At 40.4% G+C, this 27,983-nt stretch overlaps 1 pseudogene; it reads right to left on the bottom strand.

The window, feature by feature from the left end:
- Positions 1 to 920: 920 nt before the first annotated feature.
- On the bottom strand, positions 921 to 20,998 carry LOC127123696 (leucine-rich repeat receptor-like protein kinase TDR; annotated as a pseudogene).
- Positions 20,999 to 27,983: the final 6,985 nt, after the last annotated feature.

Here is a 27,983-nt window from a genome sequence, read left to right as displayed (position 1 = left end):
GATTCCAAAACACTGGTGGATATCTTTAATCAGATTAATCATTTCAGAACGCACTCTTCATTTATAGGAGATCACTTTCTTTCTCGGAATGAACACGCTCTTCTAGGATTGAGCATGGCTTATTTACTATGTTCCAGTAGAGAGAGTTGTTTTCAATTTGTTAATAGTGGGGGAATGCAGTAGATTGAAACGTTTTTTATGAAGGACGACCAAGATTCTACTACTATTACGCTTCTGCTTCCTGGTGTTGTAGAGCGGGCTACTAGATATACCGTTGGATGTGAAGCTTTTTTAGGATGGTGGCCCCGGGAAGATGAAAGCATCCCCTCTGGTTTTAGTGAAGGTTATTGCCATTTGTTGGAGTTGATACTGTCAAAACCTCGACATGATGTTGCCTCCCTTGCAACCTATTTGCTTCATCGCTTAATATTTTATGGATTTGCTTCAAGATATGAGTCTGCAGTTCTGTCTGTGCTGGGAAGCACCAGTACTTTTGGTAGGGTAACAAACGTTACTTTGAACATGCTTAGTTCTGCTGAAGTTCCATTGCCTAGGAATCTCCCAAGCAGGGTGCTGATACTGCACATGAATAGTATAATAGCTCATGCCATGGTTCACGCTTGTTGGCCGGTCCTTACGCTTTGGTTGCAGAAAAAGAAAATTATAGAATGGTTCAAAGGTTATGACTTTTAAGTGGTTAAAGCAAACAAGTCAATCAAAACCGAATCACAATGAAAACCTGGATGTTTCTGAATTGGTCAAAGGATTCTAACCATAAGCCTATCAAAAAATGAAATGACTTGTATATAATTATGACAGAATTGTATAAAGCCGTTGTTTTACATGATGATGAAACCAAAGCCGGCAAACTATTTGCTAATCACAACGTGGAACCTCCTCCAAATGCTATTCCCTGCATCTCAAAGCCATGCCAATTCTGCATTTCTTCTAGCCACCGCAGCCCGAAGTTCAGGCTGGAGTATTTCTGCTACAATGCTACCTGAAACAGGTGAAGAAACTCAAGTTTTAACTTATGAAAGCAAGCTTGCAATGTACGCCAAAAGCTATTGAAACTTGGTCCAACCATAAGTGTTTCGAGCCATGTAAACAAACCGAGTCCAGGCTAATGCTAGCAAAAGGCAACAGAACTGGAAACACGCGTTGATACATTAGGGACTCACGCCATTGAAGCAAGTCAAAACTCAGATCAATACTAACCTTGTAAAACAGTCTGTTCATTAGTCGGTGCACCGTCAAACCAAACCTGCATCATTTCCAACATAGAATGTTTTTCAAGTGATTCATATTCAAAACATGTCAAAGAGGTTTATTATCAGATAGGTAACGTATTCAAAGCTTTGGATTTATCTTCTTTGAAGTTTAAAGTGAATGGTGCACTTTAAAAGAGGAAACATGGAGCTATAACTGTCAGTCAAAAACTCAATTTCCTAGTTTGTTACCAATGTGCATGTATTTTATCACATTATCAAAGTTTACTTATATTTTAAAGTACACTTCCTAACTCTAGAGGAACTTAATGCAAACTTCTTAATTGTTATTATGAATATTCCACCTGCTTTTCCCATTTCAAATTCTTAAGAAGTGGAGCATCATCATAGATATCAACAATTTTCTCCGCATTGGCTTGCAGATCTCTGCAACCGATCAATATCTTCAAGACTTCCTTCATTGATGGTCTACTAGCTGGAAGTGTTGAAGTGCACATAATCCCGAATTTGAAGATGTTGATCATTTCAATCAAGTTACTTGGTTTCACAGCATCTTCGTCCAGAAGCTCTTCTATATCGGTTCCTATCTGAATATGGCGCCACACCTATTCTGCAAGCGACGAGTATTCGTCTCCAGGATTAACTTCTTTTCCAGTTGTCAGTTCCAATAGAACTGCTCCAAAGCTGTAAACATCTATCTTCTCATTGACTCTAATTGATTGAGCATATTCTGCAATTCATGCACGAAATAAACATTAAGATCTAATAACTTAAGATAGTCGAATTTAATGAGAAAACGGGAATTTGAAACTGTTTTTTTACCTGGAGCAATATATCCAAATGTGCCAGCCACAACTGACATGTTGGCAAGTTCTTCTGGCTTGATCAGTATCCTGGCAAGACCGAAATCACCAACTTTTGCGTTGAATTGTGAATCCAAAAGAATGTTACTTGTTTTCACGTCTCGGTGAACAATAGTGTAGCACCTCAAATTTGCACCTATCATTGTACATACATTTTCATTATTAGGTCATAGCATTAACATGGTCCACTGCATAACGTTGCATTGTCCCTTTGCCTCAAGTGCAAGCCAGTCAGAAGAATTAGGTCAAGCTGGTCAGGAGATCAGTTAGTCAAGCAAGTCAGTGCATTTTCCATTGAGCCAAGGCCCTAGGGTTGGTCCAACATGTTCACATGACCTAGGGATCCTTTTAAAGTGTTTTGGTCAAGGATTGGATGTTCAGAAGTCATCAGTCAATGCACAGTCAGTCAGAAACCCTAAAAAGTCAAACTTGGTCAACTGTGTCTGATTTTATGGTTTTGATGGTTGGATTTGGTTTGAGAGGGCTCATTCATGCCCAAATAGGCCTCATATATCATGGCAAACATCATCATTGAAGAATTTGAAGCCAAATCAGAAATTTCCAAAAATAGAAACTGGACCTGTAATTTTAACTGCCAAAAATGGAAACTTCTTGACCCCAAACTTACATCATGATACAAGCTTCAAATGAATTTTTGCCCAACATGAAAGTTGAAGATCTTGTTCTCCCATTTCCAAAACGTCCAAGAACTCTCAATTCCCCTGTATGGTTTGCAAGATATGATCAAATCATTTTCAAAAATTCTTGAACTTCAAAAGGCCATATCTCTCAAACCATTTGGCCAATTTGGGTGGGGTTTTTTCCAACAAGTCACATTTGACCTCCTCTTTCCAAAAATGTAACCCTCATGCACCAAAACCTCATGGATCAAAATGGCCTTTTTTGACTCACTTGAATTATTTTTAAGTGAAGTGAAATTTTGACTTTTTGATTTAACCATTTCTAATCCACTTGGCCTTTCAAATATGTTCAGAAATGGTATTTTTGACTTGTTGCAAGCCCAATTTCGTGGCTTTTGCTCATGCACCATCCACTTAGGCCAAATCACTCCAATTAGCAAATTTCATTTTTTAACCAAATTATGTTTAGCATACATTAAGTAAACCTTAAACAGACATATATTAACTCATTTTCTGTCACTCTAAAAACCCTAGCAGCCACTAAAAACATACAGAAAAGTCATTTTTCTCTCAAATGCTCATCCTTTCACCTTGCATATTTTTCTGAAAAATCCCAAAGCACACGAGCTAGGGTTATTTGCTTCACCATTCACAAACCATTTTGAGCCTATTGCAAGCCTAAAATCCCAGCTGGAAGTAAGGGATTCACGACTGTTTTAACAATCCCCTCCCATGGCAGTTCAAAATCTGGACTATTTCAAGCCTTGCTGAGCCATAATCATTCCTCCATTCAACTTCAGGAAGCTCGTGGAGCAGCTGTTTCAGGCATTTGGAGCCAAATCCTCACTGTTCCATCAGTTACTTCAAAATCAAGTGAGTTTTCGATCTGCTCCATTTACCAAACTATAACATGCTTATGATAGGTCTTCTTACCATGATTCTAATGAACTTTGAATGGTTGAAAATGATTGCATATTGGCTGAGAAATCTAGCTTTTAAGTTTGTTGTTGAAATATGTTTTGGTTTGATTCGTGCTGTTTAAGTTGATTTAATGGAAATGGCTTTTAGATTATGCATGCTTGTTGTCTGCTGATTACATTGATGTATTCAATTTGTGTTTCTGGGCATGAAAAATTTTGAGTCGAATTTGAGAAGATGAAGGTTACTGTACAAACCCTAGGATGTTCATGAGCTGCCCAGAATTCTGTCTTCACGTGCATTGCATGGCCTTGTTACTGTTCCATTGAACCGACCAATCAGCTTATTTCGTTCATGTATGCTAAACGCCGCGTTTGAATAAGTGACCCTCATATTTACAAGTTTGCCATTCAGCGTGGCACATGACCTATTAAATAATGTTGTTTTTCATTTTAATTTCATTTTTGATCATCATCTTGTAAAAATCATAACTCCATCATTTTTAATCCAATTTGAATGGGATTTTTTGCATTAGATTCATCATGATCTCTATTATTTTGTCATATTTTTTCCAGAATTTTTGGATGGCTGGATTTTAATTGGTGCTAGGGTTTTGTTCATATGCTCATATTTTGTACCTTTTGCCAAAACACTTGTGAAATGGTGATGCATTATCCAATGGCTTCCAAATTTTTTGTGCATAAACTAGACACATCCATGGTGATTTTGGTGTAGAGTTTGTGAATTTATCTTATCTGGTTTGAGAGTTATGAATTTTTGAATTAGGGTGTGACAATTTGTGTCACACCATTGATGTGCAACTTGATGATTTTCATAGCCGTGCTTCTTGACCTCAAAATGGATTGAATTTTTGCATGATTGAGCTTGAGTATGTCTAGTTTACATGTGATTTTTTGTGGATTTGTTTATGGCATTTTCCAATTGATTGAGATTTTTGTCCCCTGTTTGGTCTTATGTTGACTTTTTGTGACACTTGTTCCCATTTGTTTTGTGAAATGCTCATACTTTATTAGATGGACATGAAATTTGATATGTGATTAGTAGACATCTTAATCTTTGCCATGGTTTTAGTCCCATTCATTTCTCATATGCTATCACTGATTTATGATTTTTTCAAGTTGATGCATGTTTGGTTGACTTCTTTGAGCATGTTTGGAATTGCATTGCCTTTCTGATTTTCATTGACCACTTTCTACTTGTCCAAATGAGATGAAATTTGACATGATTACCATGCTGTGGGTTGTGATTGATCATGATTTATTTGGTGATTTTTGGAAATGTTTGAGATTGATTTTGATTCAAGTCTTGCTGTTGACTTCTATGAGCTTCTAAATGCCATGCTTTGACCTAACTTGTTCATGAAATGATGATAATAATTGATATGAATGTGAAACCAATTGGGTTTATTTCTTGATTGTTTGAACATGATTTTGGATACTTGCCACTTGCTGTTTTAACTTTCTCATTCTCTTTTGACCCTAGGCTTGCCCTAGTGGTCCTGTTACTCACATTTGAGCTCATTTTTTCAGGTTAACCAACAATTGTCCAATGAGACCAATACAATTTGGTTGTGTTTGCTTGTTTATCATGACTAACATGCTTTGTTTTGTAGGTTGCTTGGCTTACATGCCTTGAGCCTTGTGCCTTGCACATTCACTTGCTTATGATTGACTGTTGATCTGTTTCCTTTTGCTTTGATCTTGAAGTTGTATACTAATGTCTGCTTGACTATTTCAGGTGCTTTTAGTTGCTCAGTTCCTTGTGAACTTTTGCTTTGCTTTGCTTGTTAAGCAATTTGCATTGAGGTATACCTTTCTATCTTCATGTAGTCTGGAAGACCTGGCCTGTTACTTGGCCAGGCACCTGTCTGAAGTCCTCCTTAAGAGGCAATGTTTGTGACTGTTTACATTTGTCCTTGTACATATTCAAAGACCTCCTAAGTGAAGAGGCAATTGGAAGAACCCAAGGGATATGCAATCTATCCCCTTCTATTCTGTGTGTCATCTGCTTTGCTCACACCACTGTGTTGATGCATTGCAGATACAAACCCAAGATCTTGTACAATTGTACAGTTGAGTCAGTTTCAAATGTGTAGAAGGGTTCCCACTTTCTGAACCCACACATTCTTGTCTTAAGCTCTCCCAGGCCAGGGATAAGAGCTGTGAAGTCTTATCTTCACTCACCTTTCATCTGCTTCACCTTAGTCCCTCAATGGCAAGGTTAAGAGCTAACACTGCCCAGTTCCAGTGGTTTGTTTGTTGAGGTTGATATGACCCCTCGACTAAAACCTAGCCTTGATGTTTGAGCCCCTTGTTGGTGTGTTTATTTCATGCTATATGTGCTTGTGTGGTGTGAATGTATCCCCTAGGTTTGCTAGACTCCGCGTAGTCTCGTTTGCATGTCAATTAAGGTAGCACGGTTCCTTCGTATAGGACTTCCTTTCTTGCTTGAGCTTCCCTAAAACACAAACAAACATTATCCCCTCTTAAGGATACGTTAACTCCTTCTACTACAGGTGAGTAAGTCTCCAAAGGTCGAGCATCAGGTAGATTGCGCAGTGACGTTGTCCACTTAAAAAACACAAACCAACGGGAATAGTTTAGCCGAACTACGGCAACTCTGATTCTCATGTCCAGATGAGATACGTAGGCACGAGATGCGATGTCTTGTCGAGTTTGACTAACAACTAACACTAATTCTTTTCTCTCGCCCTCGTTGCGATTGAGACCTCCCCTTTCTCTTGCCCTAGTTGCAATCGAGACCCTTGCTTCCTGTGCAAGTTAGGTTTGGTGTGGCTTGCTTCCTGTGCAAGTCATGTTTAGGATAGGCTTGCTTCCTGTGCAAGTTAGCTAGAAACCTTAACTTAGGGACGATTTTGCATGACAACATCTAGGCTCGAGTCGTAGTCTCCCTAGTGTTGTGTCTCCCTCTGTTATCTGGTTAGGCTAGTCCTTTTTCCCTGCGTAGGGGAGCTACGTCGCCCTGATCCTCATACCAGATGAGGTACGTAGGCAGGAGATGAGCTGATCTCTCTGGGCGCCTTTTTTCTTTTTCCGCCTTTTTTCTTTTTCAACCCTTTGTGTCTTAACCACCCTTTGTGTGTGTTTTGGTTCGGATGCTGATGTAAGTCCAGTGATTGGCATTCGGGCTCCACGTTCGCCCTTTTGTTTTGTTTGTGTGAGTTTGTTTCTCCTTTTCTGGTTGGAGTCCGACGTAAGTCCAGCGATTGGCAGTTGGTTTCCTGTGTGTGTTTGTTGGTTCGGATGCTGATGTAAGACCAGTGATTGGCATTCAGGCTCCACGTTTGCCTTTGCCTGCTTTTGTTTGTGTGCGTGTCAGCCGAGCTACGAATGCTCTGATTCTCCTTCGTCCGAGGAGATACGTATGCATAGGATGCGACATCCTAGCGAGCATGTGTCGTTTCCCCGGTCCGAACTACTTCGACTCTGATGTCTATGCCTGATAGACTAAGTAGGCCCAGGATGCGGTATCCTGCCGAGTCCGTTTCAGTCTGTTTTCTTGCGTCTCTTTCAGCCAGTGTGTGTGTGTATGAGCAGCGTTTTTAGCAACCATTTTCCTTCCTATTGTGCGTGGATCCCGTCGAGTACGACGGATGCGTAGGGGTGCTAATACCTTCCCTTCGCATAACCGACTCCCGATCCCATTCTCTTTGGTCGCGAGACCATGTCTTTTCCAGGTTTACTCTGAGCGTTTCCTTTCCCTCTTTTGGGATAAATAACGCACGGTGGCGGCTCTGTTGTTCTTGTTTTCCCGCCGGTTTTTCGCGTAATGCGACAGCTGGTGACTCTGCTGGGGATATAGAGAAGTTGACCTGTGCTGGTCCGTCTTCCCTAAGCGAGTCTCTCCTAGCGCTCTCTAGGTTAGGGTTTTGGTTGCTTTGTGCTGTTTTATTTATTGCATTCATTTGTATATATTTGCATTTACTGTTTGCATTTATTGTTTGCATTAATGTTTGCATTCATTCATATTCATTTGCTGGCTGTGTTGTGTTTCTCTGTTTGGGGTGGGAGTTACTCGAGGTAAAAGGCCCAATACCCAGGCTATGAGTGAAATCTAGGAAACCTAGGAATAGAGTGATTCATGGGAAGCGGGTGGTGTACGCCACTTAGCGGAACATTGATATCACGAGCAGTTCAGACCCTGGTGGGATATTATCGGTGCATACATCGGGTGTGCACAGGATGATATTCTGCGAAAGGTTATTTATGCTGCGTTTCTCTCGACCTTACCCTGGCCTAGACGACACCCGTGAGTGGGGCGGGAATGATCATTTTAACAGGTACAGTTGGTGACTCCCGGTACTGATGGTGACTATAAATTCTGGATATTTGTTTCTGGACGCCGGAGGTTTGACCCTGGTATTGATCAGAGGGTTCCGTTTATTTCGGATCCCTGGGCTGAATTTGAGGGTACTCGTTCAGATGATGATTTGGTTTCTAAGAATGGGTTCAGATGACAGTTCCTCAGATGACTTTGGGTTTCAGATGAGTTGTGGTTCAGAATTCAAGCCAAAGCTTTGACCCTGTGCCTTGAGACGCACAGCCTGACCAGTCATGTTCACATCATTTGCATCACAGCATATTTATTTTCGAAAAAATAATAATGCATAAAAAAAAAACAGAAAAAGTTAACTCGCATACGCATATCCTTTATCAGGATCATTCATGACAAAATAATACCCATATCACGCATATCATGCACATATCATCCTTGCATTACAGACATGTTTGGGGACAAGACTTCTCACTCTGGTTCCTGTGTCAGACAGGATAGCTGATCGAAGATCACACCGGTATTCAACCAGACTCAATCAACAAAGAAGTATGGATCAGGTTCAGACTGAGTTGGCAGAGATGAGGGCGAACATGGCCCAGTTCATGAACATGATGCAAGGGGTTGCTCAAGGTCAGGAAGAGCTTAGGGCCCTGGTTCAGAGACAAGAGACCGTGCTTCAGACATCCAACCGTGCTTCTCCTGTTGTTGCACCTGCCCAGGCCCATGAGACTATCCATGTTGCTACTCCCACTAACGACTATGCCGTCGGGGATGAACTCAGGGGTATTAGAATCAATGGTCAGCCTCTTGCTGCAGAGGTCAATGTCAGAGCTACCCGGGCTCCAGTTCGTCATCCTGCTTCACTTGTTGACAGACAGGAGGACATGTTTACTCTCCTCAGTGAAGACGATGACTTTGTAAGAACCGAAGAAAGGGACAGAAAGGTGGATGCTCTTGCTGAGAAGATCCGAGCCATGGAATGTCAGAACTCCCTTGGGTTTGATGTGACCGATATGGGTCTGGTGGAAGGGTTGAAGATCCCCTACAAATTCAAAGCACCCTCTTTCGACAAGTACAATGGCACTTCTTGTCCTCGCACCCACGTGCAGGCGTACTTCAGGAAGATCTCTGCCTACACTGATGAAGAAAAGATGTGGATGTACTTTTTCCAAGACAGTTTATCTGGAGCGTCTTTGGATTGGTACATGGATCTGAAGCGAGAATCAGTTAGAAGCTGGAAGGATTTGGGTGAGGCCTTCCTAAGGCAATACAAGCACAACATGGACATGGCGCCGAGCCGAACTCAGTTACAGAGCTTGTATCAGAAAGATAAGGAGAGCTTCAAAGAGTATGCCCAGAGGTGGCGTGAACTAGCCGCAAGAGTGCAACCTCCGATGTTGGAGAGAGAGATGACTGACATGTTCATTGGAACCTTGCAAGGTGTGTTCATGGATCGCATGGGAAGCTGCCCGTTCAGTAGTTTTTCCGATGTTGTTGTCTGTGGGGAAAGGACTGAGAGCCTTATCAAAGCAGGAAAGATTCAAGATCATGGCTTTTCAAACTCTTCAAGTTCTAAGAAGCCATTCTCTGGGGCACCCAAAAGGGGAGAGAATGAAACGAATGCCGTGCACCGTCGAAGGAGTGCAAATAGAGGACCATATCGGCAAGTCGCCGCTGTGACTATTCCAGCAACTCAAACTCCACAGCAACAGAGAAGACCAGCTCAGCAGCATCAGCGTCAACAACGTCATCCTCAGCAGCAGGCTTACCAGCCTCCCGTTGATATTCAAGTTGGCACGGGTAATGAGAGGAAGAAGATCATTTTTGATCCAATCCCCATGTCCTACGCCGAACTGTATCCCTCTCTGTTAGAGCGGAACTTGATTACTCCCAGAGACCCGCCGCCCATACCCGTCAACCCTCGGTGGTGGTATAGGCCTGAACAGCATTGTGTGTATCATTCGGGTGCTCCTGGTCATGATGTGGATAGTTGTTTCCAGCTGAAGATGAAGGTTCAAGACCTTGTGAGGTCAGGTATTCTGATCTTGGAGGATTTAGGTCCCCGTGTTAATCAAGCTTGAAGATAACAAGTCCTGGGCTGGCGCCGACTTTTTCTTCAGAAGGGTTGTTCAGAAAACAGAAGCTGCTGATGCAAGAGATACTGACGGTTGTCATCCCCGGTGGGATCTATCACAATTGGGTCACTGTGGGCGTTCCTACAGTTGTTCATAAGTCTTTGTAATAATCACTTTGTTTAAAAACCCTTCTCCCATGCCAAAAGGAGAAGTGATGGCATTGTTGGCAACATTTTGTGCAATGATATTTTCATTCAAATAAATTCATGTTAAACATTTGTTTTTCCATTTGTTTTCTCTTTTCGCTATTTACATGAAATTGGTGATCACAAAAAACCTTAAAAACAAGAATAAAAGCAATCTTTTCATCTGCATAACGATTGTCTTGTTTGATTTTCAAAGAGCTTTTCATATCAAAATCTTTATGCAGGTTTGTTTCTCAAACCCATTGAACATAATGATCGGACGTCATCTCCCAATTTTGAATTCCCTGTATTTGAGGCGGACGAAGATGATGTTGAAGGGATTCCTGACGAGATTTCCCGATTTCTTGAGCAAGAAAAGAAGATCACTCAGCTGCATCTCGAGAATCAGCAGAACAGCCAACTGGGGCATTAATAAAAAAAAAAAGAGAAGAAAAAAATCAATCAAAAAAAAAAACAAAGAAAGAGAGGGTGCAAAATCAAAAGAAATCAAAAGAAATCAAAAGAAATCAAAAGAAAGAAAAAGAAAGAAAAAAAAACAAAAGAGAAATAGCACCCTCAAAGTCCCTAGTTGGCTGATGCTGAATTCGATCGAAAAGAAGAGATCAACTGCCATGTGTCACGGTCAGTTATATCAGCAGAGAGTGAAGAAAGCACACGATAAGAAGGTCAAGCCTCATGTGTTCCGAGGGACCTTGTGCTCAAGAAAGTCTTGTCTTTCGTGCCCGATTCCAGGGGCAAGTGAATCCCCAAGCTATGAATGTCCATATGTTGTCAAGAGAGCCTCTTCAGGCAGTGTTCTGACACTTACTACAATGGATGAAGAAGTTCACTCGTCCTGTGAATCCCGATGCAGTCAAGAAATACTTCGCCTAAACAAAAAAAAAACAGAATAGCTCGCTAAGTCGAACACCCCAAAGGGCGACCTAGGCAAAAAGGAGCGTCTCGGTGGATTGAAAACCCGAAAGGGCGATCCAGGCAAAAGTTAGAGACATTGAAAAAAAGAGAATTCGCATCCCGCTAGATTGAGCACCTCACACTGGGGAAATCTAGGCAAAAATTAGGGATTTGGCAAGTAACTGCATCTTGACAAGACTGTGCTGTATATCTGTCATCCGTCAGGGATTCTCGATTCGTCGTCGACTGAAGCTCCGAATACATCGAAAATTCGGAATGGTAGAGGAAAGGTCATTATGTTCAATGTAGCCCTCTTCAATATATATCACCGATTTCAAACTTGTACAGATCTATGGAGTCTCGCCCTTTGCAGACTACCATTCCATCACATCAATTTGAGCTTTTATCCCATTATTTGCACTCTTATTTGTTTTCAACTCAACAAATGTTTTGCACGTTTTAACTGATAAAGTATCATTGTTTTCAAAATAAACAAATTTTTCAAAAAAATTGTTCTTAAACAGAGTGAACGTTCACGATGACGGAAGGATACTTAGGAGATCCGCAGTGCTCTCCCGAGGGTGGTATGATTACCAACAGGTAAGACATTTGTTCGTATCTCGAGCATAACTTTATCTTTCTCCTGTCGAACCCCTTGTGGTTTCTCCTCAGCAAGGTTTCTCAGTGCAGTGTTGGTTGAAGTTGTTATCTTCATGTTCCCGGCAGTACAACATTCTTCCTCCAAGTCCCTGTTAGCCCTATTGTGGGGCATCTCCAGTATAGGTTTGTTTGAGCCCTACCGTGGGGCATTCCCAGCAAGGTTGCTGTTGGAATACTTTTGTGGGGCGGTTCCCCCAAGCAGAGTGTTTACTGAAGACGTTAGCGTTCGTCTCTCCAGCCGAGCAGTCTTCTCCTCTCCCCGCAGGATGATTGTTCCCTATTGTCCCAGTCTCTAGTGGATTTTCTTGGCTCTCTGGTGACTTTGGTTTTATCTCCGGATGGTTGATTCCCGGACCTGTGTGTTGAGCATGTCTGTTTGTCAGCATTCATCATACATTTTAGGTAGAATGCATACATGCATAATCATAACATTTGGATACTCATGATGCAGCTGTTGCCATGTATCTGTTGATGGTTGTCTCCTGCTATTTGTTAATACAGATCTCTCCAGTAGATCCTCCTAGTAGAGTTGGGTGTGTCTGATCTCTCCATGTAGAGTCAACCCCTTAAGCAGAAAGTGTCTATCCTTTCCTGCCATTTCCCCACTGAGATACATCCTCGTGGATGACGGTTGCTTCCGTTCCCTCCCTACACGGGATGGGTTTTCCCTATTGAGTTCTTTCCTCATTAGGATGAGTCTTGTTTCAGTCTGCCTTTTGGATCGATCCTGAATTGGCTTCCTGTTGGCTGTCTCCCGTGCCTCCCTGGGGCATAAATGAATAGTCGCTCACTAATCGACACTCATTCATCTTATCCTCAGCGGAGTTTGTTGGCCTCTACCTACAAACCGGTAGCTGTAAGTCCTGTCTTTGTGGTTTTCTACCTACTAGCTGGTAGTTGTAAAATCCCACTTTCATCCCCTTGTTGGAGTTAACCCTTTGTGCTCATCCTATCGATGACTGGTTACTTTTCTGTGGCTTCTACCTACAAACCGGTAGTTGTAAGTCCTATCTTTGTGGTTTTCTACCTACTAGCTGGTAGTTGTAAAATCCCACTTTCACCCCCTAGCAGAGTTAACCCTTTGTGCTCATCCTATCGATGACTGGTTACTTTTCTGTGGCTTCTACCTACAAACCGGTAGTTGTAAGTCCTATCTTTGTGGTTTTCTACCTACTAGCTGGTAGTTGTAAAATCTCACTTTCATCCTCTTGTTGGAGTTAACCCTGTGTGCTCATCCTATCGATGACTGGTTACTTTTCCGTGGTTTTCTGCCTACTAACCGGTAGATGTAATCCCCTCTTTGCAGTTATCAGTATCCGGTTTGTGATATTGATATTCTTTCCCCTTTGGATACTTGCTTTGATCAAGCAGTATTGTCCCCATTGGGTCTTCCCCTTCTTTTTGGATATTTGCTCAGAGTTAGCAACTTTATCCTCTTTTGATTGGTCATCTTTGCATACCTAGTCCTGGTACCGATGCCTTTCTTTTCGGTCGTTTATCCATTTAACAACCTACAACCCGGTTATGGATAATCTTCCATGCGAGGTTATTATCTACGTTCTGACGGCTATAGATAATATATCTCATGCACTCTTTGGTCAATCTTTCGATTGTTATCTCCAGCGGAATAAGATTCGTATTCCTTGTGGAATCGAATGTTCATCCTTTAACAAGTTTACCTTCGCTCTCTTCAGGATGTTTTCGGTCGTTTATCCATTTAACAACCTACAACCCGGTTATGGATAATCTTCCATGCGAGGTTATTACCTACGTTCTGACGGCTATAGATAATATATCTCATGCACTCTTTGGTCAATCTTTCGATTGTTATCTCCAGCAGAGTAAGATTCGTATTCCTTGTGGAATCGAATGTTCATCCTTTAACAAGTTTGCTTTCGCTCTCTTCAGGATGTTTTCGGTCGTTTATCCATTTAACAACCTACAACCCGGTTATGGATAATCTTCCATGCGAGGTTATTATCTACGTTCTGACGGCTATAGATAATATATCTCATGCACTCTTTGGTCAATCTTTCGATTGTTATCTCCAGCAGAGTAAGATTCGTATTCCTTGTGGAATCGAATGTTCATCCTTTAACAAGTTTGCTTTCGCTCTCTTCAGGATGATGTCGGTCGTTTATCCATTTAACAACCTACAACCCGGTTATGGATAATCTTCCATGCGAGGTTATTATCTACGTTTTGACGGCTAAAGATAATATATCTCATGCACTCTTTGGTCAATCTTTTGATTGTTATCTCCAGCAGAGTAAGATTCGTATTCCTTGTGGAATCGAATGTCCATCCTTTAACAAGTTTGCCTTCGCTCTCTTCAGGATGTTTTCGGTCGTTTATTCATTTAACAACCTACAACCCGGTTATGGATAATCTTCCATGCGAGGTTATTATCTACGTTCTGACGGCTATAGATAATATGTCTCATGCGCTCTTGGGTCGAAGTCGTCCTCCCCAGTCGAGTAAGATTCGTATTCCTGGTGGAATCGAATGTCCATCCTTTAACAAGTTTGCTTTTCTAGCCCTCTTCAGGATGTTGAGTGTTTTGGAACACAAACCAATTCACGCTTTGGCACTCAGGCCAATTTTTCCGGTATTCAGACCGAAGAAGTTTCCGACAGTCAGGTCGATGTACTTATGTTTTTTCCGGTATTCAGACCGAAGAAGTTTCCGACGATCAGGTCGATGTACTTATGTTTTTCCGGTATTCAGACCGAAGAAGTTTCCGACGATCAGGTCGATGTACTTATGTTTTTCCGGTATTCAGACCGAAGAAGTTTCCGACGATCAGGTCGATGTACTTATGGCACTCAGGCCAATTTTCCGGTATTCAGATCGAAGTGGCGTCCAGGCCAATTTTCCGATGTTTCAGATCGACATCAAATCTCTCATACACCGATGCTCAGTATTCAGACTGACGAGCGGCGCTCAGGCCATGGTTATCCCTGTGTTACCATTTATTTTGGTATCCAGGTCGACGTTTCCGTTTCGGTATTCAGGCCGATTTCTTTTTTCCGTTCCAGACGGATTTTTCTTTCAAGACTGTTTCTTTGCCGATCCTGACAGGCATTCTTGTATTATATCCAGTTTGTGCAAATTCTACGGTTCTTTGGTATTCAATCCCTGTTTACCCTGAAAGTCTGACAGCCATTGCTATCATCCGTTCGGGTTCCCAGCTGATTGAATAGGGGCAGCTGTAGCACCTCAAATTTGCACCTATCATTGTACATACATTTTCATTATTAGGTCATAGCATTAACATGGTCCACTGCATAACGTTGCATTGTCCCTTTGCCTCAAGTGCAAGCCAGTCAGAAGAATTAGGTCAAGCTGGTCAGGAGATCAGTTAGTCAAGCAAGTCAGTGCATTTTCCATTGAGCCAAGGCCCTAGGGTTGGTCCAACATGTTCACATGACCTAGGGATCCTTTTAAAGTGTTTTGGTCAAGGATTGGATGTTCAGAAGTCATCAGTCAATGCACAGTCAGTCAGAAACCCTAAAAAGTCAAACTTGGTCAACTGTGTCTGATTTTATGGTTTTGATGGTTGGATTTGGTTTGAGAGGGCTCATTCATGCCCAAATAGGCCTCATATATCATGGCAAACATCATCATTGAAGAATTTGAAGCCAAATCAGAAATTTCCAAAAATAGAAACTGGACCTGTAATTTTAACTGCCAAAAATGGAAACTTCTTGACCCCAAACTTACATCATGATACAAGCTTCAAATGAATTTTTGCCCAACATGAAAGTTGAAGATCTTGTTCTCCCATTTCCAAAACGTCCAAGAACTCTCAATTCCCCTGTATGGTTTGCAAGATATGATCAAATCATTTTCAAAAATTCTTGAACTTCAAAAGGCCATATCTCTCAAACCATTTGGCCAATTTGGGTGGGGTTTTTTCCAACAAGTCACATTTGACCTCCTCTTTCCAAAAATGTAACCCTCATGCACCAAAACCTCATGGATCAAAATGGCCTTTTTTGACTCACTTGAATTATTTTTAAGTGAAGTGAAATTTTGACTTTTTGATTTAACCATTTCTAATCCACTTGGCCTTTCAAATATGTTCAGAAATGGTATTTTTGACTTGTTGCAAGCCCAATTTCGTGGCTTTTGCTCATGCACCATCCACTTAGGCCAAATCACTCCAATTAGCAAATTTCATTTTTTAACCAAATTATGTTTAGCATACATTAAGTAAACCTTAAACAGACATATATTAACTCATTTTCTGTCACTCTAAAAACCCTAGCAGCCACTAAAAACATACAGAAAAGTCATTTTTCTCTCAAATGCTCATCCTTTCACCTTGCATATTTTTCTGAAAAATCCCAAAGCACACGAGCTAGGGTTATTTGCTTCACCATTCACAAACCATTTTGAGCCTATTGCAAGCCTAAAATCCCAGCTGGAAGTAAGGGATTCACGACTGTTTTAACAATCCCCTCCCATGGCAGTTCAAAATCTGGACTATTTCAAGCCTTGCTGAGCCATAATCATTCCTCCATTCAACTTCAGGAAGCTCGTGGAGCAGCTGTTTCAGGCATTTGGAGCCAAATCCTCATTGTTCCATCAGTTACTTCAAAATCAAGTGAGTTTTCGATCTGCTCCATTTACCAAACTATAACATGCTTATGATAGGTCTTCTTACCATGATTCTAATGAACTTTGAATGGTTGAAAATGATTGCATATTGGCTGAGAAATCTAGCTTTTAAGTTTGTTGTTGAAATATGTTTTGGTTTGATTCGTGCTGTTTAAGTTGATTTAATGGAAATGGCTTTTAGATTATGCATGCTTGTTGTCTGCTGATTACATTGATGTATTCAATTTGTGTTTCTGGGCATGAAAAATTTTGAGTCGAATTTGAGAAGATGAAGGTTACTGTACAAACCCTAGGATGTTCATGAGCTGCCCATAATTCTGTCTTCACGTGCATTGCATGGCCTTGTTACTGTTCCATTGAACCGACCAATCAACTTATTTCGTTCATGTATGCTAAACGCCGCGTTTGAATAAGTGACCCTCATATTTACAAGTTTGCCATTCAGCGTGGCACATGACCTATTAAATAATGTTGTTTTTCATTTTAATTTCATTTTTGATCATCATCTTGTAAAAATCATAACTCCATCATTTTTAATCCAATTTGAATGGGATTTTTTGCATTAGATTCATCATGATCTCTATTATTTTGTCATATTTTTTCCAGAATTTTTGGATGGCTGGATTTTAATTGGTGCTAGGGTTTTGTTCATATGCTCATATTTTGTACCTTTTGCCAAAACACTTGTGAAATGGTGATGCATTATCCAATGGCTTCCAAATTTTTTGTGCATAAACTAGACACATCCATGGTGATTTTGGTGTAGAGTTTGTGAATTTATCTTATCTGGTTTGAGAGTTATGAATTTTTGAATTAGGGTGTGACAATTTGTGTCACACCATTGATGTGCAACTTGATGATTTTCATAGCCGTGCTTCTTGACCTCAAAATGGATTGAATTTTTGCATGATTGAGCTTGAGTATGTCTAGTTTACATGTGATTTTTTGTGGATTTGTTTATGGCATTTTCCAATTGATTGAGATTTTTGTCCCCTGTTTGGTCTTATGTTGACTTTTTGTGACACTTGTTCCCATTTGTTTTGTGAAATGCTCATACTTTATTAGATGGACATGAAATTTGATATGTGATTAGTAGACATCTTAATCTTTGCCATGGTTTTAGTCCCATTCATTTCTCATATGCTATCACTGATTTATGATTTTTTCAAGTTGATGCATGTTTGGTTGACTTCTTTGAGCATGTTTGGAATTGCATTGCCTTTCTGATTTTCATTGACCACTTTCTACTTGTCCAAATGAGATGAAATTTGACATGCTTACCATGCTGTGGGTTGTGATTGATCATGATTTATTTGGTGATTTTTGGAAATGTTTGAGATTGATTTTGATTCAAGTCTTGCTGTTGACTTCTATGAGCTTCTAAATGCCATGCTTTGACCTAACTTGTTCATGAAATGATGATAATAATTGATATGAATGTGAAACCAATTGGGTTTATTTCTTGATTGTTTGAACATGATTTTGGATACTTGCCACTTGCTGTTTTAACTTTCTCATTCTCTTTTGACCCTAGGCTTGCCCTAGTGGTCCTGTTACTCACATTTGAGCTCATTTTTTCAGGTTAACCAACAATTGTCCAATGAGACCAATACAATTTGGTTGTGTTTGCTTGTTTATCATGACTAAAATGCTTTGTTTTGTAGGTTGCTTGGCTTACATGCCTTGAGCCTTGTGCCTTGCACATTCACTTGCTTATGATTGACTGTTGATCTGTTTCCTTTTGCTTTGATCTTGAAGTTGTATACTAATGTCTGCTTGACTATTTCAGGTGCTTTTAGTTGCTCAGTTCCTTGTGAACTTTTGCTTTGCTTTGCTTGTTAAGCAATTTGCATTGAGGTATACCTTTCTATCTTCATGTAGTATGGAAGACCTGGCCTGTTACTTGGCCAGGCACCTGTCTGAAGTCCTCCTTAAGAGGTAATGTTTGTGACTGTTTACATTTGTCCTTGTACATATTCAAAGACCTCCTAAGTGAAGAGGCAATTGGCAGAACCCAAGGGATATGCAATCTATCCCCTGCTATTCTATGTGTCATCTGCTTTGCTCACACCACTGTGTTGATGCATTGCAGATACAAACCCAAGATCTTGTACAATTGTACAGTTGAGTCAGTTTCAAATGTGTAGAAGGGTTCCCACTTTCTGAACCCACACATTCTTGTCTTAAGCTCTCCCAGGCCAGGGATAAGAGCTGTGAAGTCTTATCTTCACTCACCTTTCATCTGCTTCACCTTAGCCCCTCAATGGCAAGGTTAAGAGCTAACACTGCCCAGTTCCAGTGGTTTGTTTGTTGAGGTTGATATGACCCCTCGACTAAAACCTAGCCTTGATGTTTGAGCCCCTTGTTGGTGTGTTTATTTCATGCTGTATGTGCTTGTGTGGTGTGAATGTATCCCCTAGGTTTGCTAGACTCCGCGTAGTCTCGTTTGCATGTCAATTAAGGTAGCACGGTTCCTTCGTATAGGACTTCCTTTCTTGCTTGAGCTTCCCTAAAACACAAACAAACATTATCCCCTCTTAAGGATACGTTAACTCCTTCTACTACAGGTGAGTAAGTCTCCAAAGGTCGAGCATCAGGTAGATTGCGCAGTGACGTTGTCCACTTAAAAAACACAAACCAACGGGAATAGTTTAGCCGAACTACGGCAACTCTGATTCTCATGTCCAGATGAGATACGTAGGCACGAGATGCGATGTCTTGTCGAGTTTGACTAACAACTAACACTAATTCTTTTCTCTCGCCCTCGTTGCGATTGAGACCTCCCCTTTCTCTTGCCCTAGTTGCAATCGAGACCCTTGCTTCCTGTGCAAGTTAGGTTTGGTGTGGCTTGCTTCCTGTGCAAGTCATGTTTAGGATAGGCTTGCTTCCTGTGCAAGTTAGCTAGAAACCTTAACTTAGGGACGATTTTGCATGACAACATCTAGGCTCGAGTCGTAGTCTCCCTAGTGTTGTGTCTCCCTCTGTTATCTGGTTAGGCTAGTCCTTTTTCCCTGCGTAGGGGAACTACGTCGCCCTGATCCTCATACCAGATGAGGTACGTAGGCAGGAGATGAGCTGATCTCTCCGGGCGCCTTTTTTCTTTTTCCGCCTTTTTTCTTTTTCAACCCTTTGTGTCTTAACCACCCTTTGTGTGTGTTTTGGTTCGGATGCTGATGTAAGTCTAGTGATTGGCATTCGGGCTCCACGTTCGCCCTTTTGTTTTGTTTGTGTGAGTTTGTTTCTCCTTTTCTGGTTGGAGTCCGACGTAAGTCCAGCGATTGGCAGTTGGTTTCCTGTGTGTGTTTGTTGGTTCGGATGCTGATGTAAGACCAGTGATTGGCATTCAGGCTCCACGTTTGCCTTTGCCTGCTTTTGTTTGTGTGCGTGTCAGCCGAGCTACAAATGCTCTGATTCTCCTTCGTCCGAGGAGATACGTATGCATAGGATGCGACATCCTAGCGAGCATGTGTCGTTTCCCCGGTCCGAACTACTTCGACTCTGATGTCTATGCCTGATAGACTAAGTAGGCCCAGGATACGGTATCCTACCGAGTCCGTTTCAGTCTGTTTTCTTGCGTCTCTTTCAGCCAGTGTGTGTGTGTATGAGCAGCGTTTTTAGCAACCATTTTCCTTCCTATTGTGCGTGGATCCCGTCGAGTACGACGGATGCGTAGGGGTGCTAATACATTCCCTTCGCATAGCCGACTCCCGATCCCATTCTCTTTGGTCGCGAGACCATGTCTTTTCCAGGTTTACTCTGAGCGTTTCCTTTCCCTCTTTTGGGATAAATAACGCACGGTGGCGGCTCTGTTGTTCTTGTTTTCCCGCCGGTTTTTCGCGTAATGCGACAAATAGGCGGCGAGCAATCGTTATACAGGTAGCATAAACCTTGTGCAGCTCCAATGGCTATATGCAATCTCTTCGGCCAATCAATGATGTCATGATGAACCGTACTGGACGCAACCGATGTCCTATTCTTTTTGTAGCCACCTACCAAGACTCTGATGTTCATGATACTCATATGCAAGTAGTAGAAAATCATCACTTGAGATACAACACATCAACTTCACAATGTTGTTATGCCGAATTTTGCTTAGTATTTCAACTTCTGCAAGAAATGAATCTACAAGCTTCTGGTCTAACTTTCTGCTATTCCCCCTTATTGTTTTCATTGCAACATAACCTAAAACGTCATCAAGAGCAACGCAATACACAGAGCCAATGCCACAACATTTTGCCTCCTAATGAATCGCACCAAAGCCCTGCGAAAAGAGACGGTTTACCCCAAGTCAACAACAAGACACAAATCAGTATAATCCGTTAAAACACATATTCAAATCTGTTTTCAAAGGGTTTACTTATTTACCAACAGCAAATGGATTTGGATGAGAAGAAGCAGGGGACCACAAGGTTAGAAGCGGAAAAAATCCCAAGGCATTTTCTCGTACAGACTCACTCCACCACTCACAAAGGGGTCTTTGAAAATGAATCCTTCTCTAACGGATAATGCCAGCTCAGGATGGTACGGAATGCAGGACCACATATCATCAGATAAAGAGAGAAGCATGAGCATTGGATTGAGGAAAAAACCCTAGAAAATTTAAAACGAGACAGAGTGAAAAGAACCTGGAGGCGGCGCTCTGTGGAGAGAACCCTAGAGCTTCATCTCGCTGGCGTTTGGATGAAGCTTTTTTCGAAAGCGGAGTACGCGAGCGAGTACGTGAAGAAGGAGTCGACGAGGGAGAGCCTTTGAAGAAAAACGATCCAACATACGCTGATGATCTCTTTGTGAAGAGGTAAGCGTAGGTTCATTCCAGCTTGGTTTTTCCTTTCTCTTGGATTTCTGCTTCATCCTTATCCTTCTTTGTGGTTTATGTTTGGTTTTCTTCCTTCTTTGCATTTCATTCGTGGTATTATTTGTTCTCGCATTGACCAACTTTTGTTTTTCAAAGGAAGAGTTTTTCCTTAGTTCTGATAGTTTGTCTTCCCTTTAAACAAAAGAAGAGACAAATAATAGTATTGTATTTTAATTTATGTTTAATACATTTAAAGACTTGTCTCCTTGTTTTAAAGTTTTGGACTTTTCATTTCGGTGGCTCTTCATTAAAAGTGCCAGCTAGCCATTAATGGCAACCGTGTCCCCTTGATAACCACCCAACGGCCATGCGGCTATGGTTTTGGTTTGGTATTCCCATTACTTCCTCATTTTTGGGCCAGGCCGGAACGGTTCACCTTTGACCCGAACCCAGACAGTCTAAGAGGCTATTGGGTGTTCATTCGGCCCAGGTGTTTGTGGCCCATGCTGACTTTCATTTTTTTTCTATTTTTATTTCATTTGGTTCTTTGGTCATATGTTTGGGTCGTTGTTAGGCTAATAAGGGACCATCAGTGGCCGGGTGGAGGGGAAGTAATCTCACCTCCCTTTGAGTGGTGGGTTCAATACCTGTGTGTGGTATTTTGGTTTTGCAACATTTTAATTTCTTTTATGTTATTCTTTTTAATCCTCCCATGTTTATTTTTACCTAATTTCTCCCATACTCATTTTTTAATGTTTACCCCTTTTATTTATTTTAATTGTTAAACCTCGATTTTAATTTATGGATTCAACAATTTCCATGTTGTTTATCTATGATTATTTTCATCGATATATTGATAGTATTTCGCCGCGTTTTGGTTAATCGCATATGACATTTCGATTATTGTCAACATGTGCAAACCGACTTTGAGCACATTATTTAGGGTTTTTGTGTCCCTCAATTTCCATCCGTGCAAATCCCGATTTTATCTTTTTTTGATTTAATTTTTAAGTGTGTTGTAAATATAACTTGTTGTGTTATTTTCTTCACATGGCTTACTCTTGGGCCTTCTTACAATGAGACAGTTCTCGTGCACTTACACCCATACATTGCATTATTTTTTGTTTGGGCCCGATTTAATTATTCCAGTACTTTGAATCCCCATTTGACAAAATGTACCCCACTCCCCCGATGTGTAATAATTTTACTGCTTTTCATTTCTTTATTCGCTTGACTGTTTAGTTAGCTACTAACACAAGAATAAAATCGACAATTTCCAAAAATATCAAAAAAATAAGACTCAATCCAACGTCGAGTATTTTCTCAATAAACAAATCAAATTCATTTCTTCCTCCCATTCTATTCCATTTCTTTCAAACCTACATCAAACGCTTGATCCAACGTCAAGCCATTTTTCATAATCAAAAAATCAAAAAAATATTAGTTCATATTCAAGACCTTTTCAATAAAGATGGAAATGGAACATGGTGTATACCGCGCACTCCTGAGACTAGGATTCGAGACGGATGTCTCGCTCATCCTAGTTCTCGCCATCATCCAAATTTATCTACTTTGTTTTCTCTCAAACACTCATTCAAATATTTCTCTTAAACGTCCATCAATGCTTGATCTAGTGTCAAGTCATTTTCACAACAAAAACTCAAAATACTTAATTCCTATCTAAACACCTTTCAATAAAGATGGAAACGGAACGTGGTGTATACCACGCACTCCTGAGATTAAGATTCGAGGCGGATGCCTCGCCTATCTTAGCTCTCGCCATCATTTAAAATTGTTAATACGGTTTCTTTAAACCCTTTCTCAATCAAACCTCAAAAAACACTTAATGCTTATTAAACATTTTTGCAAATGAGATGGAAATGGAACGTGGTGTATACCATGCACTCCTGAGACTAGGATTCGAGATGGATATCTCGTTCATCCAAGTTCTCGCCATTACTCAAAACACATCAAACCAATCAATTTTTTTTCTCGCCGCCGTGCGATTAACCCTTCAAACCTTTTCTCAAACGAAAAGTACTTTGTTTCAAAACAATGCAAGACAATGTTTTTCCACCTGTTTTGGGTAGTCCAACAATGTTTTCGTCGATTTGACACAAAGTAGCTTTCGCTAAAATCGACCAACAAACAAACATTTTTCTACCCAGAACTACGTAAGCCTTGACTTCTCTATTGAGATACGTAGGAGCAGGATTTGTAAATCTTGTCAGGCCCACTAATAAAAAACTTAGGTTTAGTCCTTCGTCGAAAATCCAAAAAATATTCTCCTTTCTTCTATTCTTTCTTTCCTACCTAATAACTTGAAAAGCCTAACATTTCAAACTAACATTAACGCGCACAACTGACCTAATGGTTCCCGTTGAGTACAACGGACGTGAGGGGTGCTAATACCTTCCCCTTGCGTAATCGACTCCCGGACCCTGATTTGGTTGCGACGACCAATAATCATTGTCGTTCTTTCTTGGGTTTTATCGATATTTCCCCTTTCCTATTTAGGAATAAATAAAGTTCGGTGGCGACTCTGTTCAGTCCATCATTGTGAGCGTGCGATTGCGTTTCGCTAGGTCGTGTTCTCATTTTTTCATTGAGATACGACAAAGTTGAACAGTCTTGGAGTTCCAGAACTGAATAATGTGCTGTTAGTAAAAGGTCTAACTGCTAATCTCATCAGCATAAGCCAGCTATGTGATCAAGGCTTCAATGTACAGTTCACTAAGGAAGAATATGTTGTGAAGAATGGAGAAAATAAGGAAGTTATGAGAGGATCCAGATCCAAAGATAACTGCTATCTATGGGAACCTGAAGTCTCAAACTACTCCTCAATGTGCGTCTTAGCCAAGGAAGAAAAGGAAGTGAAGTTGTGGCATAGAACACTTGGACATCTTCATTTAAGAGGAATGAAGAAGATCGTATCCAAGGAAGCAGTTAGAGGAACCCCAAAGCTGCTTATGGATGAAGGAAAAGTCTGTGGAGAATGTCAGGTTGGCAAGCTAACCAAGATGTCACATCCTAAGCTTGGACATCCTACAACATCCAAAACTATGGAACTGTTGCACATGGAATTAATGGGACCTATGCAGATTGAAAGTCATGAGTTGTCCTCACCTATTATTCCTCAACAAAATGGTGTAGTTGAAAGGAAGAAACAGAACTGTGTATCATTACCCACTGCAGAAGCTGAGTACATAGCATCTGGTAGTCGTTGTTCCCAACTGGTATGGATGAAACAAATGCTGACTGAGTATAATGTCACTCAGAATGTCATGACATTAGATGCTACTCAGTTTGAGAATTTAAGGGGAAAATTTGGAATATGCCTTTCTAAGGAATTATAGCAACTAATGATGTTAGGAATTTACTGTTTAATATCTCAGATTATTAAACAATTGAAAGTGTGCTCTGATTGGTCAACAGATACTAGTTATTTCACTTGCAACAAGTGTTATGAGATGTTGACAAAGGAATTTATTGTTAATTTGTGTGAAGAATGTGCTGTGGCAAAAGATGTGGTGCTGATGGTTGGATGCTGGCAGGCCTCATTGATGTCTGTTTGTAACTTTTTGGGCTCTTAATGAGTTCCTTGGAGTTGTTCATTATCTCAGCTATCACAGCTGTGTATGATGATGGTTTGCACTGCTTAACTATTATGTTTTAACATGTTTAATGTTATAACATCTGTCCTAACATTCTCTGATAGACTAATTGACATTTATTTTGTCTAATTTGTCACCTTTGGTCAATTTTGACTAAAAGGGGGGAGAAGGGTTGATAAGTGTTGATGTGGAATGTGGAAGCAGTTGTGTATGTAGCTGAACTGAAGGACAACTATTGTTGAAGGAAGTGCACAGGTGTTAAAACAAGAATGTTGTTCTGTTTACAGATGTCAAAGAGGATGTCTGATATGGTGCACAGGCGTTAATGTTGAAGCAGATGTCAGACTGACATTCTGGCTGGTACAGGTACTGGAGTTACAGTATGTCAAAGAGGATGTCTGATATGGTACACATGTGTTGATGTTGAAGCAGATGTCAGGATGACATTCTGGCTGGTACAGGTGCTGGAGTTACTAGTATCTGATGTATGCACAGATTTAGGAGGAGAAGGAGTACCCTTGTGCAGTTGTGTGTCTTACTAGTTGCATCCTTAACTAGTAATTCTGTTTTTTGTTGCACAGATTTAGGGGAAGAAGAAGTACCCTTGTGCATGTGTGTATTACTAGTAACTATAAAGCTAGTAATTGTGTTGCTTCTACTGCTGTTTAAACTATTGTTATGCTGTTTAACTGCTGATAGTTTACCTTGTGAACAAAAAAGAAAGATATATATTTTAGCCAAAATTTGCCAAAGGGGGAGCAATTTTGGTAAAACAAAGAGTGTTCACAAGATGTTATGTGTGATGTCTTAACATAAGATACCCTATGTACCTGCTGGAGTTCAAAAACATGTCCATGAAGTATTTGTTTCAGAATGTCATACACAAGGTCATGGAATCTGATATGATATGTACCTGCTGGAGTTCAAGAACATGTTCATGCAGAAGTGTTTCAAGAAGTCATACACAAAGTCATGGCATCTGATATGATTGTACCTGATGGAAGTTATAAAAGAAATTATGGAATTATGCAGGAATTTTCCAGGATGTCAGACCCGATGTCATGACACCCTGTACACAGAACATTTAGTGTGAATGTCTGGTGTTTTGTGATTGCACACTTAATGGCAATCTGTGTTTGATTGAAGATCTGATTTGTGGCTGAAATTCGTCACTCTAAAGCTGTGAAGCAAGACTGTGGGTCTACTTGATCAAAGCTGTGAAGCAAGATCAAGTGGGTGTAGTCTTGATCAAAGCTGTAAAGCAAGATCAAGAGTGTGTATTCTTGATTGAAACTGTGAAGTAAAATCAAGTGTGTATTTCTGAAATTTGCTTGTAATTTTATTTTTGTTGGTCTGTAATATTAAGTGTTGCTTTGGCAACATTTTTAACAAAAAGGGGGAGTAACAAATGTACAAATGTACCCCAGGACAACAGATTTCATTGAGATTTCATTGAAGGTCCTCTAAACAAGAGGTTATGGTGCTGTGTGCATTCTACTTGTGCTGCTGCTGTTTGAAGGTCTTCTAAACAAGAGGTTATAGTGTTGTGTGCATTCTACTTGTGTTGCTGCTATTTGAAGTTTAACTTCTATGAGTGCTGAGTGTATTAGCCAATTTAATTCTCTGCTTGGATGTGTGTTTTCCGCTACTGTGAACTCTGTTGTGATGCCAAGGTGTTTTAGCCAAAAAAATTCCAAAGGGGGAGTTTGTAGATGTTTTTGATTGGCTGCATTTTGTGTTAAAACACTTACTGTACTTAGATGTCTTGACTGATGTCATGACATGCTTAAGTAGTATGCTGCAGGATTAGCTAATACTGGATTTACTGAATGTCAAACTGAATGTTATGACATTCATCTCTGACAGCAGATACTGAATTATAGACTAATCAGTTTTTCTGTTATAGTTTAGTATTTATTTCAGGCTGATTTTCTGTTCTGTTATGATAATCATTCATGACAGCATTCTCTGAATGTCAAACTGAATGTTATGACATTCATTCCTGACAGGCCAGTTAGTTTTTCTGTTATTTATCTCAGGCTGATTTTCAGGAAACTAACAGCAGGCTGATTTTCTGTTCTTTATGACAGTCATTCAATACAGGACTTACTGAATGTCAAACCGGATGTTATGACATTCATCCCTGACAGCAGATACTGAACTATAGGCTAGTTGATTTTTCTGTTATGGTTCAGTATTTATCTCAGGCTGTTTTTCAGGAGAATAACAGGCCTATCCCACAGCCTATTGTCTGGATGTCACAATGAATGTTATGATATTCATTCCTGACAGCAGATACTGAACTATAGGCTAGTTGGTTTTTCTGTTATAGTTCAGTATTTATTTCAGGCTGTTTTTCAGGAGAATAACAGACCTGGCACATAGCCTACTGTCTGAATGTCAAACTGAATGTTTTGACATTCATCCTTGATAGAAGATACTGAATTATAGGCAGGTTGGTTTTTCTGCTACAGTTCAGTATTTATTTCAGTCTGTTTTTCAGGAGAATAACAGACCTAGCATATGGCCTACGTTCTGGACGTCAAACTGAATGTTGTGACATTCATTCCTGACAGCATATGCTAAAGTGTAGGCTAGTTAGTTTTTCTGTTTCAGTATTTATCTCAGGCTGTTTTTCAGGAATCTAACAGCTGTTCTAAAATCCAGGAAACTAACAGAGGAGCTAAATTCAAGAGCCCTAACAAATAGCCTATTTGTTAGCACCCTAATATGTGGAAATTAGGTTAACTTGCTTAACCTTAATTTTAGGAAATTCAAGTACAAGGCCCAAGTGCTGCATTATAAAAGGATGGCAATCCTACTTTCAGCAATTCAGGGTTTTTGAAGTGTGAAGCATTAAATACATCATTGTATTTCACTGCTGTATTTTAATTGTGGTTTGTATTAGGTTGTATTTGTGAGCCAAGCAATTATCACCTAGATGATTGCATTGGACTAGGGTGTTCATTGAGTTGTAAGTGTTGTGTCACTCTAAGCTTTTAAGCGTGAGTGCTGTGTTTCTTGATTAAAGCTGTTAAGCACAATCAAGAGTTGTTTGAAGTATAACTTCGCCATTTAACTTTAAACAAATTAAAGGTTGTAATCACTGAGGTGATTAAGGGGGAGTGAGTAGGAACTCTGGTCTTAG

This window comes from Lathyrus oleraceus, chromosome 2 (genome assembly GCF_024323335.1).
Source record: "Lathyrus oleraceus cultivar Zhongwan6 chromosome 2, CAAS_Psat_ZW6_1.0, whole genome shotgun sequence".
NCBI lineage: Eukaryota > Viridiplantae > Streptophyta > Magnoliopsida > Fabales > Fabaceae > Lathyrus > Lathyrus oleraceus.
This window is presented reverse-complemented; position numbering and strand designations above follow the sequence as displayed.